At 39.2% G+C, this 17,593-nt stretch overlaps 1 long non-coding RNA gene and 1 pseudogene across 3 annotated transcripts; one reads left to right on the plus strand and one right to left on the minus strand.

The window, feature by feature from the left end:
- The first annotated feature begins 4,410 nt into the window (after window positions 1-4,410).
- LOC127077153 (uncharacterized) lies at window positions 4,411-4,510 on the plus strand (annotated as a pseudogene).
- Window positions 4,511-9,289: 4,779 nt separating this feature from the next.
- Window positions 9,290-12,512, minus strand: LOC127138444 (uncharacterized). 3 transcript variants are annotated; one of them, XR_007808777.1, is made up of 8 exons: window positions 11,597-12,512; window positions 11,074-11,492; window positions 10,818-10,915; window positions 10,650-10,717; window positions 10,432-10,537; window positions 10,299-10,349; window positions 10,072-10,219; window positions 9,290-9,967 (listed from the first exon to the last, which is right to left on the minus strand). It is a non-coding gene; the product is annotated as an uncharacterized LOC127138444 (long non-coding RNA). The 3 variants fall into 3 exon arrangements; XR_007808776.1 differs by having other exon boundaries at window positions 10,299-10,491; XR_007808775.1 differs by having other exon boundaries at window positions 9,292-9,967; window positions 10,299-10,537.
- Between the last annotated feature and the right edge of the window lie 5,081 nt (window positions 12,513-17,593).

Here is a 17,593-nt window from a genome sequence, read left to right on the forward strand (position 1 = left end):
TCTAATTCGTTTATGTCAAGGATTCTCTTTTCACCGGCGGCTTTATAATTCCAATTTAGATTTCTAATAGCCCAATAGGCTTTATGTTCTAATTCTACCGGGAGGTGACAGGATTTTCCATAAATGAGCTTAAATGGGGTCGTCCCTATGGGGGTTTTATAAGCAGTTCGGTAAGCCCACAAAGCTTCTGGTAATTTCAATGACCAATCTTTCCTTGAAGTGGCGACCGTTTTTTCTAGTATTTGCTTGATTTCTCTGTTAGATACTTCCACTTGTCCACTGGTTTGAGGGTGGTAAGGTGTTGCTATCCTATGTCTTACTCCATACTTAAGTAGTAGTTTTTCGAGTACCTTGGATATAAAGTGTGATCCATCATCACTGACTACTATTCTTGGGATGCCAAATCTCGGAAATATTATATTTTTAAAGAGTCTAGTTACTACTCGGGTGTCATTTGTTGGAAAAGCTACAACTTCGATCCATTTTGATACGTAGTCAACTGCCACGAGTATGTATTTGTTACCGAAAGAGGATGGAAAGGGTCCCATGAAGTCTATTCCCCACACGTCGAAAATCTCTACTTCCAAAATACCTTTTTGTGGCATCTCGTCACGTCTAGATATGTTTCCCGTGCGTTGACATCTGTCACACTCCTTAATAGCCGCATGTACGTCCTTCCATATAGTTGGCCAATAAAAGCCGGCTTGTAGGATTTTAGAGCAGGTCTTGGATGTACTTGTGTGTCCACCATAAGGAGCGGAGTGACAGTGTTGGATTATATTTTCTACTTCTTCTTCGGGTATACATCGACGGAAAATACCATCGGGGCCTCTTTTGAAAAGTAAGGGATCATCCCAGTAATAGTGTTTTATGTCGTAGAAGAATCGTTTCTTCTGCTGGTAAGATAAAGTAGGTGGAACTATTCCGGCAGCTAAATAATTGACTAGATCAGCGTACCATGGTGTGACGGATATAGCTAAGGTGGTTTCTACTTGCATGTCGGAGTTGCTCTCTTCCAAAGTAGCTATAAGTTTGTCATACGAGAAATCATCATTAATTGATGTTCTTTCCGGTTCAAGGTTCTCAAGTCTAGAGAGGTGGTCTGCTACTACGTTTTCAGTTCCTTTCTTGTCCTTGATTTCTAAGTCGAATTCTTGTAGCAACAAGATCCATCTTAGGAGTCTAGGTTTAGCATCCTTTTTTGTTAAAAGGTACCTGATAGCAGCGTGATCAGTGTAGACTATTATTTTGGCTCCTACCAAGTAAGAACAAAATTTATCTAGCGCAAATACCACTGCTAGGAGTTCTTTCTCGGTAGTGGCGTAATTAATTTGCGCTTCATCCAGGGTTCTGCTTGCGTAATATATTACGTGAAGCTTTTTATCCTTTCGTTGTCCTAAAACAGCACCTACAGCATAATCACTGGCATCGCACATTATTTCGAATGGTTCATTCCAGTCTGGTGTCTGCATTATGGGTGCGGAGATCAATGCTTGTTTAAGTGTTTGAAATGCTTTTAAACAGTTATCGTCGAATATGAATTCGGCATCTTTCATCAATAGTCCGGTTAAAGGTTTAGTTATCTTAGAGAAGTCTTTGATGAATCGTCGGTAAAAACCGGCGTGTCCTAAAAAGCTTCGTACTTCTCTCATGGTTCTTGGGGGTTGAAGATTTTCGATTACCTCTATTTTGGCTTTGTCTACTTCAATTCCTCTGTTCGAGATGATGTGTCCTAAAACAATTCCTTCTTGTACCATAAAGTGGCACTTTTCCCAGTTAAGTACTAAGTTTACTTTTACACATCGCTCAAGGACTCTTTCTAGGTTTTCAAGGCATTCTTCGAAACTTTGTCCGTATACAGAAAAGTCATCCATAAATACTTCCATGATGTTTTCGAGAAAGTCGACGAATATTGCCATCATGCATCTTTGAAAGGTTGCAGGGGCATTACACAGACCAAACGGCATTCGTCTATAAGCGAAGGTACCAAAAGGGCACGTGAACGTTGTCTTTTCTTGGTCATCAGGGTGAATTGGTATTTGAAAGAAGCCTGAATAACCGTCTAGATAACAGAAATGTGAATGTTTTGCTAATCGTTCTAACATTTGGTCAATGAATGGTAAAGGGAAATGATCTTTTCGGGTTGCTTTGTTTAGTTTCCTATAATCAATGCACATTCTCCATCCCGATTCGATTCGTTTAGTTATAGTTTCCCCTTTTTCGTTTTCAATAACGGTTATGCCTCCTTTCTTTGGTACAACGTGTACAGGGCTAACCCATTTGCTATCGGATATAGGATATATAATACCTGCTTCCAATAACTTGGTTATTTCTTTTCTTACTACCTCACTCAGGATCGGATTTAGTCTTCTCTGGTGTTCCCTAGAGGTTTTACAGTCTTCTTCTAACATGATGCGGTGCATACAAATAGAAGGGCTTATTCCTTTAAGATCGGTGATGTGGTATCCTAGTGCGGTGGGGTACTTCCTTAAGATATGTAGGAGTTTTTCTGTTTCGAGTCTTCCTAGATCTGCATTAACTATCACAGGTCGTTCAAGTTCTAAGTCTAGGAATTCATATCTCAGATTTTTGGGAAGTGTCTTCAGCTCAGGGGTTGGTTTGTTAAGACATTGCGTAGGGTCCGGTGTTATTGCTAAACATTGGTTAGGTTTGTCTTCTAAAAGATAGTCTGATGATTTGTCTTCTCCTAACTCTGCTTCTTTTATGCATTCATCGATGATATCCATGAAGTAACATGTATCTTCTATTGCAGGTGCTTTCAAGAATTGGGAAAGAATGAATTCAATTTTCTCTTCACCTACTTCGAAGGTGAGTCGTCCTCGTTTTACGTCTATGATTGCACCGGCAGTTGCTAAGAATGGTCTTCCCAGTATAATGGGTGTAATATCATCTTCTCTAATGTCCATAATTGTAAAATCAGTGGGAATGTAAAACTGACCTATGCGTACGGGAACGTTTTCAAGGATTCCTACAGGATATTTGATGGAACGATCTGCTAGTTGCACAGACATTTTGGTCGGTCTTAATTCTCCCATTTCCAGTTTCTTACATATGGATAAAGGCATAACGCTAATTCCGGCTCCTAAATCGCATAAAGCTTTGTCGATGACAAATTTTCCTATGTGACAGGGTATAGAGAAACTACCCGGATCCTTGAGTTTAGGAGGCATGTTTTGGGTTATTGCGCTACATTCGGCAGGGAGTGTAACGGTTTCGCTATCCTCAAGTTTCCTCTTATTAGAAAGGATTTCTTTTAAGAATTTAGCATATGAGGGCATCTGCGTAATAGCTTCGGTGAACGGAATTGTAACGTTTAATTGTTTAAGGAGATCAACAAATTTTCTAAATTGGCCCGCATCTTTGGTTTTAACAAGCCTTTGAGGGTAAGGTATAGGTGGTTTGTAAGGTGGTGGAGGTACATAAGGTTTGTTCTTTTCTAGGGTTTCCTTATTACTCTCTTCCTTTTCCTTAGGTTCACTTTCCTCAGTTGATTTCTTAGGGTTTTGGTTTTCTATCCTTGGATCAGACGGTCCTTCCACTTCCGTTCCACTTCTTAATATAATTGCATGAGCTTGGCTTCTCGGATTAGGTTGGGGCTGTCCAGGGAATGTACCAGTTGGGGCAGCAGTAGGTGCTTGTTGTTGAGCTACTTGTGATATTTGTGTTTCCAGCATTTTGTTATGGGTAGCCAAGGCATCTACTTTGCTTGCTAGTTGTTTAAGTTGTTCGCCAGTGTGTACATTCTGGTTTAAGAAATCTTTATTGGTTTGTTGTTGGAAAGCTATAAAGTTTTCCATCATGATTTCCAAGTTGGATTTTCTAGGGGTATTATTGTTAGGCATGGATGGGTTCGGTTTCTGATATCCCGGAGGTATAGATGGGGCTTGATTTGGAGACTGTCCAGGTGCGTACAAAGCATTATTACTCTTATATGAAAAGTTTGGATGGTTCTTCCAATTTGGGTTATAGGTATTCGAATAGGGGCTTCCTTGAGCATAGTTTACTTGCTCTGCTTGGATTCCTGTCAAGAGTTGACAGTCCGTAGGAGTGTGGTCTTGGATTCCACAGACCTCGCAATTCTGAGTTATAGCAACCACGGCGGCTGGGGGTGATACGTTTAAACTTTCAATTTTCTGGACCAAAGCATCCACTTTTGCATTAACGTGATCAAGGTTACTTATCTCGTACATGCCAGTTTTCGTTTGAGGTTTTTCCACCGTTGTTCGTTCGGTTCCCCACTGATAGTGGTTTTGGGCCATGCTCTCGATAAGCTGGTAAGCATCAGCATAAGGTTTGTTCATTAGTGCACCACCTGCAGCGGCGTCTATTGTTAACCTTGTGTTGTATAAGAGACCATTATAAAATGTGTGAATTACTAACCAGTCTTCCAAACCATGGTGTGGGCAAAGTCTCATCATGTCTTTGTATCTTTCCCATGCTTCGAAAAGAGACTCGTTGTCTTTCTGTTTAAATCCGTTTATCTGGGCTCTTAACATAGCTGTTTTGCTTGGCGGAAAGTATCGGGCAAGAAAAACTTTCTTCAACTCGTTCCAGGTGGTGACTGAGTTGGAAGGGAGAGATTGAAGCCATCTTCTAGCGCTATCTCTTAATGAGAAAGGAAAAAGACGAAGTCGAATTGCCTCTGAAGTGACACCATTAGCTTTAACAGTATCAGCGTATTGAACAAATACAGATAAATGAAGGTTTGGATCCTCGGTAGGATTTCCAGAGAATTGGTTCTGTTGCACAGCCTGCAACAGCGAAGGTTTAAGTTCGAAGTTGTTTGCTTCGATTGCGGGCGGAGCAATACTTGAATGCGGCTCATCTTGCGATGGAGCGGCGTAATCTCTAAGAGCACGAGCTGGTTCTGCCATCTCGGGTGAAAGAAGAAGATCTTTGAGGTCAGGAAATTCGATAGGAGGGAGATTGTTTTCAGCACGGTATTCCCGAATTCGTCGTAAGACTCGGAGATACAGTTCGATATCGTTGATTCGTAAATAGAGCGGTTCGCCTTGTGAGCGAGTGCGTGGCATACAAATCAACGAAAGAAAGAATAGAAGAAAAAGAAACCTTAGTCTCTACAGCGTAACGGAAGAGTTACGATATCGATTAAATAAAAGTCCCCGGCAACGGCGCCAAAAACTTGATCGCTCGACTGTGTGAGTCGAGAATGGGATACAAACTGCAAGTGCACAGTTCTATCGCGTAGTTTTAAAAGATATCGATCCCACAGGGACTTATGAATCGATATACCGTTATCTAAGGTTACTACGTAAAGCTAAGGTGAAAAATGCTTGATTGTTTGGGGAAAAACTAAAAGCTAAACTAAGATCTAGATTAAATATTAATAAAACGGATATCGGTATGTAGTTCGTCAAAACTAGGGAATCAAGTCTTTGTCGGTTTCTTGGTTTTAAAATAAATCGTTTCAGTTAACTTTATTGGTTAAAGGTTTTATCTCAAACTCTCGCTCTGTTGAATAAACCATGATTTTATATTAATGTAGCTGTCACTTATAATTAAGTCAAAAACCATATTTTGAAAGCAATAAAGTTGCAGAAACTCTTTTTAAGAAAACACTGACCGTTTTAAACACCCTTATCTCAAACTCTCGCTCTGTTGACTTAGGTTATATAATTAAATCCAAATGCTTAACTCTCGTCCTCATATTCAATCTTTAAAAATACTTTTTGGAAAAGGTCATAATTTAATTAACTCTAAAACTTGCTCTCGCCCTGATCTAGAATTAATGCCTAACTTACACTGTCCAGTTAAAACCTCAAACTCTCGCTCTATTGATTTTAACTTCTTTATGTCCTTTACTTTTGTAAAAAATCTTGTTATTAAACCTGTAAGTTGAGACCGTAAAAAGATTGATTTTAATTTTAAGTTTAAATAGACCGACTCAGTCTTGATCCCTTATTCTGCTTACTTTACATACCGATATCTAGGCGAATTAGCCAGACATGCTAAATAAACAAGAATACATATCATGCATAAACAGACTCATTCCAGGCAGATAATATAGATAAATAATAAAACAAAACATTAAATAATGATTAAAGAACCTGAATGCGTAATACAATAGTCTTGAACACTCCACCACAAGCCGGTAGGATTTGTTCTTGGAATCTTCAATTAAACAATAAATTAAACCAAGGAAATAAAACTAGAATCTAACGTAAGGTTAGATCCGATAAAAAGTTGCACAATAGTTTCCGGTGTAGAAACTATTATGCGAAAAATATCTAAATGCTAAAAAGGGAAAGGTAAATTGCAAGGGAAAAAAAAGAATGTAGAACTTGCAAAAGAAATAAATAAACAAGGTTAAGTTGCTGGAAAAGAAAATAAGCAAAAGCGTGAAAAGAAAGAAAATTGGCAAAGCTTCGGCAATGTGAGCGTGGAAAAACCGAGGAACCTTTTTAGGTTTTTGAAGTAGCTATTTATATTGGTGCTGGTAACTGCTTTTCGTTTCCCAAGGTCTTCAACGTGGCTAAATGCACGGCGTGGATATAGGACACAAACTCCTCAACGTCTCTTCAAGTCTTCTGAGGGCGTTACTTGCGCCAAAAAGGTAGTGGAATGGTGTGACGCTCGTCACACCATGTGTGACGTCCGTCACAAGGTTGTTTTGCGTGACGCTCGTCATGCACCCTGTGACGTCCGTCACAGGCACAGCGTTGGTGACTTGTGCGCTTTGGGCTGGGCTTTGGCATTTGGTTCCTTTTCTCTCCTTTTTGCACCTCCTTTTCTTCCATTTTCACTTGTTCTTCAAAATAGACTACCTGCGACAAATAGGAAGAAAATACCACGTAATATCTCATAAAATGCAGTAAACCGAAATAAATAGTCATAGAATTTAATGGAATTAAGTCCTAAAATATGATATAATTTCGTGTTATCAATACACGAGGGTTGCGAGGGTGTACATGCGAAGGGTCCTGCTATGGCCAAAAAGATTCTTCGGGCTGGTTATTATTGGACGACAATGGAGGTTGATTGCTACAACTTTTTGAAAAGATGCCATAAGTGCCAGATATATGGTGATAAAATATTTGTGCCACCAACCTCGTTGAATGTTCTAACTTCTCCATGGCCCTTTTCTATGTGGGGCATCGATATGATTGGGATGATAGAGCCCAAAGCTTCCAATGGGTCGAGGCTGCTTCATATGCTAACGTCATTCGACAAGTGGTTACCCGATTTATCAAGAAAGAGATAATTTGCCGCTATGGGATACCTAGCAAGATCATCATTAACAATGCTAGTAACCTCAATAACACTATGATGAGGGAGTTGTGCAAAGAATTTAAGATCGAGCACCATAACTCTTCACCATATCGATCCAAGATGAATGGCATCGTAGAAGCAGCTAACAAGAATATCAAGAGAATCGTCCAGAAGATGGTCAAGACATACAAGGACTGGCATGAGATGTTACCTTTCGCTTTGCATGGTTACAGAACCTCAATCCTCATATCCACTGGGGCAACTCTGTACTCTCTGGTTTATGGGATGGAGGTCGTCCTACCGATCGAAGTCGAGATTCCTTCACTCAGGGTCATCATGGAAGCAGATCTTGATGAAGCTGAATGGGTTCAATCTCAGTATGACCAGCTGAATCTAATTGAAGAGAAGTGTTTGACGGTCGTCTGTCATGGTCAGTTATACCAAAGACGTCTCAAACAAGCTTTTGATAAGAAGGTTCTTCCTCGTACGTGCCACGTTGGAGACCTCGTACTCAAGAGGTATTCCGCCATTCACTCAGACCCACGAGGCAAATGGACTCCCAACTATGAGGGACCTTTCGTAGTCAAAAAGGCCTTCCCAGGTGGGTCTCTAATTCTCACAACAATGGATGGGGAAGATTTCTCGCCAGTGAATGCATACATAGTCAAAAAATATTATGCCTAAAAAGAAATGATGCAAGCCCGCTAGATTAACCGCCGCAAGGTGAATCTAGGCAAAAATGACCATCCCGCTAGATTTACCTCATTTTATTCATAATTTTTTTTCTCCCATACATTATTTCTATTCAGTCTCTTTTCTTTCCCTTATCTTTTATAGCTTTTTTTTATGACAAAAAGGTAGAGAGGTAAAAGATTATTTAAGCACCTAAACCTTATGATTATTCTACTAATGCTTAATTTAACTATGAAGATTAATGTTATTTTGTTGCTAAAAGAATTTAATTAACTTGGATAGTGTAGCGGTAAATTCATGACCATTAGGCTATGGATAAACTTAACGTCAATAAAACCAGAGTCGCCACTACGCTTTTATTCTTTTCAAAGGAAAAATGGAAAAGTATGAACAAAACCCAAAGATAAGAAGTTTTCAAATCAAAACTAATAAAATGCCAGAGATTACAGGTAAGGGGTATGGTTACACAGAGGGAGGTGTTAGCACCCAAAGTGTCCTAGGTACTCATAGGTGTTGTACCCCTAAATTTGCCCTCCCCTTTCCCACCTATGCATCCAATCACTAGATCAGGAGATGACTTGCACACATTCATAATTCATCCACATGCATCATCCATCATGGATTCAGAAGAAACTTGGGCTCATAAAGCCAGGGTTTACACAGATATCAAAGTCCAAAGGCATGGTTTGATCACATCATCAGCATAGGAGATGTGAAACCCTAATGATAGTGGTAAATGTGATTTCAACAAAGGTGTGACTAGATAATATAGGGCTTTCAAAACCCTAATTCCTCAAGACATGATCTCATGAAGCTTCCCTAGGCCTTGCCTTGGTCTTCAAAACCCTAATGCAGGTTCACACACTAGAGGACTGATGGTTGGAGCTTATGGCTTGATTCAAAAGACTTGCTTGAGGGGTAAGCCTCAGGGAAACCCTAATTTGGGAGATGGTGAATCAGATAAACTTGGTCGCCTAACTATGCATCCATGACCCATCAATCTTCACCCTTTACCAATATGTTTGGCCTAACTCTACTTTGGTCTTCTATGGGCATGAGTCTTGGCCTAAAGTCATGGCATTGCTCAGGTGATTGTGGATACACCTATGGCCTTGGTCATCCAAACAACCAGTATTCTTGTGACACAGGCCCATTGCTAATCATGCCATTTGATTCATGGATATCTCATTCAAACCCTTATCTTATACCCTCATATCATGGCCTTATTAACATATATTGTCAGTCAAGTTATGTTCTTTTTCAAAGTCAAGCATTCAAGTCATAAAAAAAATCTTTTGTAAAACCAATTTCAAATCATTTTTCAAACCATTTCACATCATTCTAAACCATCACATGTGATTCTACACAAAAAAGTACAAGTCTTGGCATTTTTGACCAATTGTTGACTTTGGTCAACAGTTGACTTTTTGATCAACTTTGACAAAAGTCCACCCAAAATCCAAAAACCCTAAATTTCACCCTAACCATTGATTCAATGTCCATTTACAAATAAATTACAAAGAAAATACAATTTTGACCATTTGTTGACTTTGGTCAACAATTGACTTTTTGGTCAACAATTGACTTTTTGGTCAACTTTGACCAAAGTCAACTTTCACTTGCTCTTGACCATCCAAACTTGACCTAGCCTTTTGCTTTGATGTGTCACCCAATCTTCATGCTTGGTTGTGCTTTCTCTCGATTGCTTCATTTCCAAGTAAATGACATTGTGTATACCATGCTTATTTTGAAATTTTGACTCACTAACCCTTGTCCTTGGTCTGCCCCAAATCAACTCCAAAGAGCTCTAATACATCACAACGCCATCCCTTGTGATCCACCATTCATTGTTCAAGCCAAAGACCACAGGAAAATCCAATGGAGTGCATGATTTCACTACTTGAGAATCCATGGCATAGTAGTTCTGGCCCTGCTACTACAGCAAGCCATTCAACATCTTGCAGCACACCACTACCTTGCTCTGTTGCAACTGAACAAGGTCATGAGGAACTTGTAAAGGACCCTGCAATGGACATTAGCACCAAGCATCATCAAGCATAAGCTGAGCTAAAACCTGAGTAGCAGCCTGCTGCATAAATACACCAGTGCGCCTATGAACCAGCTCACCTGTTACCAAAATGGGCATCAAAGCATTAATGTCCTGTAGTCTTTGCAGCACCACATCATGCTGCAATAATCCAAATGAGACCACATCAAAGCAGTGAGTTTGCAAGACTTGCTACCATGTTGAGCATCCAATGCATTGGCCATAAACCTGCCGATAACCAAGCCAAAACCATAATAGGGTGGCAAGACTATGATGCAGGAATTTGGAAGTGATTTATGAGCATTACCCTACAAACTGGTATAGCAAGGTGCAATTGGTAATACACTGATCCTGCATTCTACAATAGTCAAAGTAGCAACATCACAAACTATTAAATCACCCTGAGCTTTACACAATCAACCAAGCATCCAACCATAAACCTTCTGCAGTTGTCCTTTGACCAAAGCCAAAACCAGCCTGCTACAATGGTCCTTCTTGGCCTGTACCAGTTCACAACACCAGACCTGACACTACTTAACATGGTCCCTAAATTCAACCAACCAAGAACCATCATGAACCTGTAGCCAGCACACTTGGAGCCATGCCTAACATAAGCAATAAAACAGAGCCATAATGGTATAGGATAAAGGGGAAATACATGTTGCAAAGCCAGAGCTGAAGCTAGCTTCATCGTGCTACAGGTGCACAAGTCTTGACATAGCAAACCTATGAGAGAAACAAGGTCATACATGCCAATTCATCCAAAAGTTAACACTGAAAACATCCTGCAATGCAAAAGCCAACCAGCAATTAACTGAAAGCTCACCACAAGCCAAACAAGGCAGTCCTACAACATGAAGCATGTCAACCCATGAGTGGAACTAGCTATGCACAACATCAGACATGAGGCAAACCAAGATCATCCTGCAGTGAAGCCAATTATAAGTCAGTGGCATCATGACCCTGAACCAGTCCACAAAACATCAAACATAACCACCTGCATGATGCCTATCAAGCTTGTACATCAGAGTTGCAGATCTATTGCAAAACAAGACCATAAGAAATACATAGATGTCACATACCTAACTTGGTTAATGCAACTCAAAGGCCATTCAAGTATGCTGCAACAAAGCCAATGAGGCCAAGGTAAGCAAAGCAATCGATTCTACAAACCATAATTCATTTCTCAACAAACATCAATTCAAAGCAAACAAAAATCTGCAGCCACTCTATAAGTCAGAATAGAAATACATAAACAATTCTACAATGCATATTGTGGTTCAAAACATGGTCAACACGAATATATACAAGGCAGTAATCACATAAACCCAATTGTAGAACCTTCCTGCAATAATGTGAAGCTTGCATCAAGCCACCAAAACCTGTCATTAAGCAATGCCAGACACAATTTCACAAACCAACACAGTGGACTTGCAATGAATTTGCTTGTGTTGCAACAATGTATACTGGTCATGACATTACACCAAACTGTATACAAGTCCTGCACCACAAAACCCATAACACAATGTCTAAACAAGTCACAACAAGCTAATGCAGTTCAAAGGAAACAAAAGCAAGCATATGAAAAACAGTGGAGACCTAAACCTGTATGGGCTTGCAATGTATACCAGCCAAACTAATAACACTTGCCTAATCCAATTCACTAACCAAGTGGGAACCTATTCTACAAGTCACCAACCAAGTTGCAAGGCCAACCCCAATCATAATGTAACCTGCAATAGACAGTCAGAAGCATAATTGGATTTAACACTCAATGAGCTAACCAACTAATTTGGATTCATTAACTAACTCTCTAACTAACTGAGTTTGGAGTTAACTCAGTGAGTTCATTCTAACCAATTTCAAGCCAACACTAACTAACTCCAAACCTGAGTCAGAAGCTACCAAATTCCCAAACCTAAAACCTATTTAAACAATGCATCACTCTCATTTTTAGAACCCTTGGAACCCTGTTGAATTGGTGTGAATTATCTCTTCAACTTTTTCCCTCACCCTCACCAAAGCTCTCCCATTCTCTCACAAAAGCCATTGAAGCTTCAATTTTCTTTGAGCTAAGCCACACTGTTCTTCATTTCCGTTGTTCTAAGCCAGAGAAAGAAAAGGAGACGAAGCAAGGAGAAGAAGAAGAAATCAAGGTCAGAAAACTCGCCGGCGAATTATTCTGATCGTCTTCTCCGGTATGTAATATCAGTTTCAATCACATTTTCTTGATTTGTGTTCACCAATAGGTAGTGTTTGGAATAAGGAGTGAAATCCCCATGGTTGTGATGTTTGATTCGTAGCATACGCCGTTTAATTTAGTTCATAACCTTTAGGGTTCTTCCCTTTAGAGGCGCGATTTGGCCAGTGCAAGGAGCGTCTCTCCGATTCACCTCAATTTATGTGTTCAGTATGACTCAGTGATTAAATTGAGGTAGGAATTAGGGCCTTACGCTGACACCGGCACCGGCGACAGCCGCCGGTGCAATGAACCAAGGCGGAGAGCGGCGGTAGTTGAGCGTGCGTTTGCTTTGGGTTTAAATTCTGTTGACTTGTACAAGTCAATAGAGGTGAATGGTTTGGGCTCAACCATTGAGGCCCATAGTAATTCATTCCTTACATCACCCGATATTCTTAATACACCCCCGGTAGTTTTTAAAGGAATTGAAAACGGGCTTCATGAGGCCCATTAGTGTTTTCACTAATTCACCACAGTTTCACTTACTACTACACCCCCAATGTCTGTTAGAAAGAAAGTAGATTTGGGCTCAACCGAGCCCATTAGCACCTTTTACTAACGTCGCGCGTGTTCCTAATGCACCCCCTGGAAACGCTGGAGTTGGCATTGGGCCCAGACGCGGCCCATGTTTGTTTTTATTCCATACACCATTTTTTGGGACTTTGCTACCTGCACAAAAACGGTATTGGGATCTTTCTGAAGCCCATCAACCCAATTCTGTTTTAAACTCCATTTCCAGTTCCACACCCCCTGTTATTTTGTTTTCTTAATTGTTTTACTTAGAATATAATTAGGATTAATTCATGTTTTAGAATATAATTAGGATTAATTCACATTTTAGGTTTTAATTAGGATTTAATTAGGACTTTTATTAGAATTTTAATTAGGACTTTTAATTAGATTTTGATTAGAGACATTTAGGTTTGATTAAATTTAGAATTACCTCATTTTCTCAACATTAGGTTAATTTCTCAACTTTAGGCCATGAATAAAATTAGACATATTTTAGGAAATGACCATTTTGCCCCTTTTAGGCTTACTTTGGTATTTTTGTGTTAAAATTGCATGCTCCCCTTAAGATTAGAATTCAATCATTTCCTAATAATTGTAGGACTTAACATAGAATTTTAATCATGACTTTAATCAATATTTTGACATTCTCCCTTAGGATTTCCAACTTCTAATTTAGAATATTCAATCAACTCCTAATGCATGATCCCTTAGGATAGTTTCTAACAAGTACTAGCTTCAATTAGATCCAGAATTAGTTCCCTTCAAAACTAAAACCAAACCCCCGATTAAATTAATCAAAAGCAATTTTGATTAATTAAATCCTTTGAACTAGTATAATCCCCCAGTCTAAGTTGAGTAACTGAAAGACCCTTGGTCACTTAATAAGACTTTTCTTCCAAGATGTGGAGTTCAAGGCCTCAAGACAAGATCTTCAATCAAGGCATCTTCAGTCATACCAAGCAGCAGATTATTCAAGCACATCAAAGGTGGCATCTTCAACACTTGTTAAATCAAAGTTAGAAGAGTGTGACACGAGCCTTAAGAAGTAGAGAAGGAGTGAGACTGGAGTATTTCTACCCCCATTCTGAGTATCTTTGGGTATGGGACGTATGACCCATCGCTCATCATATTCATCTCTACTCATAGACTTTAGCACAATTCTAATCATATAATTGACAAGTCTCTCTTCACAAAGGCAAAAATAACAAAAGCAAGGACAACGTCAACAACTTATCAATCATGAATCAAGTTGTACGATACGAGCCTTAAGTAATGAAGAAGGAGTGGGACTAGAGTACTCTTACCCCCATTCCGAGTATCTTTGGATATGGGACGTATGACCCAGCGCTCATCGTATTCACCTCTATTCATAGACTTTAGTGCAATTCAAATCTAACGATTGATAAGGTCTTCATCATCACTACAAGAAACAACTACAAAGACTATTCTCTCTCCACTTGAAAGTTAGTGTGATTCTCAATCATTCCATTCTAATCATTTCAATCTCAACCATCCATTTCTTCTTGCCTCCAATCAATTTCTTTTCAGCCCTAGTGGGCTGAACTACGAAAGCTCTGATTTCCTCATTGCACGATGAGGGTACGTAGGCACGAGAACCCGGTTTCTTCGTGAGCTATCTTATTTATCCAATTCAATCTATACCATCTTTTTGAGATCAATCATACTTCTCCTTGGACTCCTTGTCAATCCTTTTAGGACGTCCTGATGACAGTCCACCTCCTCAATCGAGAGTTGTTTGGGCAAACAACCCCAAACACTTAATTCAGTCTTTCTTTTTGGCTTTACCATATAGTGGCGGCCAGCTAGTCCACGTATTGGTAAATTCCTACCTTGCTCTTCGATTAAGAGTCCATCCTTCTCTTGGATCCAAGATACTATCCTTATTTGATCTCGAATTGTCGATTCCCCAGCAAGTGACCCACAACTCCTTGCACTCTAATACTCCAATCATTCCTTGACTTGGTGTTTGTCTTGTGAGACCCTGTTGCTTAGATAAACATCTCTCTCCCTTTATTCTCGTAGTTCCGAACTACGATTGCTCTGACTTTCTCAATGCACAATGAGAATACGTAGGCACGAGGATGCGAGTCCTTGGCGAGCATACTCCTAATTATTCCTCCTTCGCCTTAGGGCATCATTCATATCTTTCATGATCCATTATCTACCCTTCGATCATAAATCGTTCACCCAGTGACATACTGTCTCTTTGACATCAAAATACACCTTCTTTGGAATTCCATATACATCCTTTTAGGACACCTGATGTAGTCCGTCTTTCTACCTAGAGTTGTTTGGGCAAACAACCCAAAACACTTAATTCCTTCCTTTTTAGCCAAAACCCTACAGTGGCGGCCTGCTAGTCCATGTATCGGTTAACGTTGTTTCCCTCTATGGTAGAAACCCCATTTCTCTTATGGATTCCAATATAATTTCACTTTTCGATTTCAAACAATATTTCTTCAGTCACTTATCACCAGATACCCAATTCTGTGACTTCGGTCACTTCATTCCGTTCATCCCATGATACACTCATACTACTTTCTTTCACTCCATGTGATACCTATTCTTTGAGCCAAATACACTATACGCTTTTTCTCTATCTTGTACCCTTTTTGTGAACCAAGAGCCGATTTGTTCGTCTTGTCAGACCCTGTAGCTTAGACAAACATCTCCTTACTTACTTTGCAGTCGTACTTAGGCAACCCCTTTCTTTTCGATTATTCCAATACAGTGATACAAGTGCTATACGCCCTCACTTGTTAGTTCACACTAGTTTTACTCTTGGGTTCACATTTTCACCCCTTGTTGGAGTTCAAACAACATTATCCTTTGGCTCAAATCATACCTTCTATCACACTTCTTTCCACCTCCCGCCTCTAGTTCCTTGAACTACGAAGCTCTGAATTCCTTATTGCACTATGAGGATACGTAGGCATGAGGGCCCTAATCCTCACTGAGCACTTTATCTATTTCCTTTCCTTTTCCCATTCTTTTGCGAGTAATCTTTAGTTATAACACCTATTCAAGCGAGAACAATCCAAACGGTTCCCATGGAGTACCATGGATGTTTGGGATCCTAATACCTTCCCCTTGCATAACCGACTTCCTTACCCAACATATCTCTTTTCCCCGGGGTTTTATTGATGTTTTCCCTTCCCTTTGGGGATAAATAAAGTTTGATGGCGACTCTGTTGTATGTTCGAGCGTGCGATACGTTCGGGTATATTTCCGCTAGCTTCATTAGGGAGCCCTTTTTTATGTGTGTATGTGTTTTTCGTATAAAGATATTTGCAATAAGTAGAGTGTGGGGATGAGAAAATAATTCATTAATTATGTTTTTGTGTTTGACAAGACCTTCGGACTTGTGCCTACTTACCAACATAAAAATGAGGGATCAAAACCTCGTAGTTCGTGGTATCAATTTCAAAGTGAGTTGATTGCTTTTAACAAAAGTTTGAGTTTGAAAGAGGCACAAAAGGCCTAAAAGAGTTTGAATGAGTGTTAGTTATTTTTGTCTTTTGAAATTTTAAGTCAATATGGTTAGATTCATTTACAAGTTTGATTAAGAGAAAGAGTTTGAAAATGCAATGGCGTAAGACCAAAGTTTCTAATTTGCAAAAGTGTCTAAATTTAGAAATCACAAGTAAAGAAGGTTTTTTGAAAAAGAGGGAGAGATCTGAAATTTAAGAAATGGGAGGAGATGAAGAGACTAACCCTAAGCAAAAATTAAAAGTTAAGAGTTGAAAAGATCTAATCAATGGGATGCAATCCAATAGACAAGAATGTCATATAGAAACCCAATTTTCCCTTGGACTTTAGAATCAAGCAATATCAATACACCAATAGCAAGATGAAGAGCAAGGCATCAAATAAAGATAACCACATCCTAAGCTAGAAATTTCATAGTCTTCTTCTTAAGCTCCCATGCATCAGATGACATACTCTTTGAATGGCTCAGAATAGGGCATTAGACACAGGTTTAAAGTAACATTTGCATCAAGACCATGTAGAATATGAACTCAAAGGGATCTCAATACTTGCATCAGATGAAATTTCAATTCACAAGCACTTGGTTTCAGAAAAGTTGGCATTGGCCAAGTCCTTTTGCATAGGGAATGTTGCCTAGTTCTAGTCCAAGTCTCAGATCAAATCCAACATTCCACACAAATAAATTTTTTAGGGGTTTTTGTTGTTATTATGTACATTAAGAACAAAAGACCACAAACACAAACAAAATACACAAACAAGTATATACAATCACAATATATGGCTCAAGTGAGCAAAGTGAAAATGACATTAAAATAAACAAGTTAAATGGTATGATAATGACAAATGATAAATGGCTTAAATTTAAAGTGCATAAAAGTAAATGGCTTGAAATAAAAGTTAGTCAAATGTTAGTTGATTAGATATTAGTATTATTTTTGCTCTTCAATTGTTTAAGTCATTCTTTGGAGAACACTCAACCCTCTATTCACAAGCATGGATCCTTGAACCAAGACATCTTCCAAAGGAAGGAAAAAAGGTCAAGTTTCCATACAATACCATGAAAGGGGGGAGACTTACAATCTTACTTACTAGAATGCTATGTTTTTGGATCAACATTTAGCGCTATGTTAAGCAATCGTAATTGGACTTATGTAGAAGTCACAACTATCTGAGGCCGGACAATAGAAATTTTAGTGTTAATGCATGTTAGAGATATGGTATGATGAACCATACTCCTAAAACATACCACACTTAAAAAGAAAATGGCAAAAGGGTGGACCTAATCTCATCCATAATTGTATTGGTTTATCAACCAATTAGCCTTAGGATATAGAGATATC

Source organism: Lathyrus oleraceus, chromosome 4 (assembly GCF_024323335.1).
Source record: "Lathyrus oleraceus cultivar Zhongwan6 chromosome 4, CAAS_Psat_ZW6_1.0, whole genome shotgun sequence".
Taxonomy (NCBI): domain Eukaryota; kingdom Viridiplantae; phylum Streptophyta; class Magnoliopsida; order Fabales; family Fabaceae; genus Lathyrus; species Lathyrus oleraceus.